Raw genomic sequence first — 2,266 nt, 5'->3', positions numbered from 1 at the left:
TGCAACATTGTCTTAAATGTTTATGAAAAAACAAAAATTTGAGATATAATTGACAAATTGTCATTGATATTACATAGGTATTATTGTTGATATTGAAGTTTTATTTAAAACTCGTTACAAAAACGTGGGAATTTGTTGCGAATAATTTAGGAATAATTGTTTGCGATGGTTACACTACATAAATAGTTATCATGAGTTGTACTGTTGTAGCAAATACAAAGTTTCTAGGTAACATGGGGCAATGGAAATTGTTGCTTGCTATTTGTTGATGAAACTGTTATAATCTGTTAAACAATACAAAAATGCAAAATGTCTGAAAAATTGTAAACGGGATCATCTTCATCTATCTATAGTTCTATACAAAATAAAAGCTGATTAAACTCTACCCATTCACAGGAAAAAAACATCTACTTAATCCACCTATTTGAATAAAAATATGCATCATAAATTAGTTGGTATAGTTCTTATTCATATCGTAGCACATAAATTCAAGCCGGTTGACCTGCTAATTCATAACAGTCTGCAGTCATGAAATGTCGGCAAAACTATAACCAAAAGTGAACGTTGCAAAAAAAATAAAATAAAGCACATGTCGCAATATCCACTAGTTCTTTGTTTTGGATTTTAGCTAGATACATGATACAAAATCGGAAGTGGAGATTGCTTACACCCTTTCTTAATTAATCGATACAACCATTATAATATCGAAGGTTTTTATTGAACTAAGAGTAAGAAGAAAACAAAGAGAGTTCACGGGTTCACTATATGCGTAGTTCATCCATCGAATTTATAATTGCTCCCAAGGGACCATCCAACTCTACATTGACACGCTATGCACCGTGACAAAAATCTATTGATGACATAAATTGTAAGTTCGTTTTAGATTATTTCTATATATATTTTAATTACTTATTACTTAATTAGTTTTTGGAGGTTTAAAAGTAATCGGGAGAATGATCGTACGTGAAAGCAATCTCTAGCCCTAGAATCTTCTGACCTCGAATTAGCATCGTATCTGTTACCTGTCTCATATATATAAATATATTTATACATATAACAATGAGATAAGAATAATATTTGTTTATCTGAATAATATAAAACATTTGTAGCCAATCGTAAATGTATTATGAATTTCCCCCTTGGGATTGCATGTGGTTTGAGACCATACGTGGTTTGGAATCTTTCAACTTTATTGAATTTAGTGGTGACTGCTCTGCCGAAAAGCCCAAACAATAAAAAACACACCATTTAGTACTCCACTTCATTTCCTTCGAAGTTCCATGTGACGACCAAAAGAGATCTTATTACTCTATTATATTCTTTCACTAGATTCTTCATTCACGGGGAAGGATCGTTTTTATGTGTTGTTCAATCACTTAGATCTTATATTTGATCATCATATGCGCAATTTTGAATATGTTCATGGGAAAATTATCGGATGATATTTTCTTCGAGAGGTTGAGGTGAAATGTAGACGGTTTATGTTTGAGATAACCTTCGTATTTTAGGAAAGGGATTTGCTACTCAAACTTTGTGTTTAGAGAGTGTTTTATGACTCTCTTAGAAAGAACTCTTTCTTAAAAACTACTCTCTATTTATGATTGCTTTTGCTTGTTGTGGGATGATTACAAATGATGCTAAGCACCCTTATTTATACTAGTAAGTGGAGACTACAAGTTAGTTCTAGAACACTCCATTTTCTACTCACTTCATCTTCTATACACTTCCTTTTCTACACACTTCTTCATCATTTTCCATTGTTCTCTAAATATTTCTTCTTCTTAGGCTTCTTGGTTATACCTTGATTAAAGATTAAACTTGGGCTAATGAGGGAAAACCCAACAAATCTCCACACGAAACCGTTGCCATCCCAGTGCCTTTGCAGCAATCTTCAAACTTCTTCAGCGGTAATACCTTGGTCATAAAGTCTGACCAGTTTTCGTCGGTGTGTACCTTTGTGAGATGTATGAGTTTCTCTTCAAGAACTTCTCGGATCCAATGATGCCGAATGTCAATGTGCTTTGAGCGAGAGTGAAACGTTGGATTCGTTGCTAAGTGAATAGCACTTTGGTTGTCACATAGCATGTTGTACTTTTCTTGCTTTACTCCCAACTCAAGCAAGAAGTTCTTCATCCATAGCATCTCCTTGCACGCTTCCGTTGCTGCGATGTACTCCGCTTCCGTGGTGGATAAGGCAACACACTTTTGTAGCTTCGATTGCCAAGAAATAGCTCCCCCTGCAAAGGCAGTGACAAAGCCTGATGTC

Source organism: Brassica oleracea, chromosome C5 (genome assembly GCF_000695525.1).
Source record: "Brassica oleracea var. oleracea cultivar TO1000 chromosome C5, BOL, whole genome shotgun sequence".
Lineage (NCBI taxonomy): Eukaryota > Viridiplantae > Streptophyta > Magnoliopsida > Brassicales > Brassicaceae > Brassica > Brassica oleracea.
Note: the sequence above shows the minus strand (reverse complement) of the source record.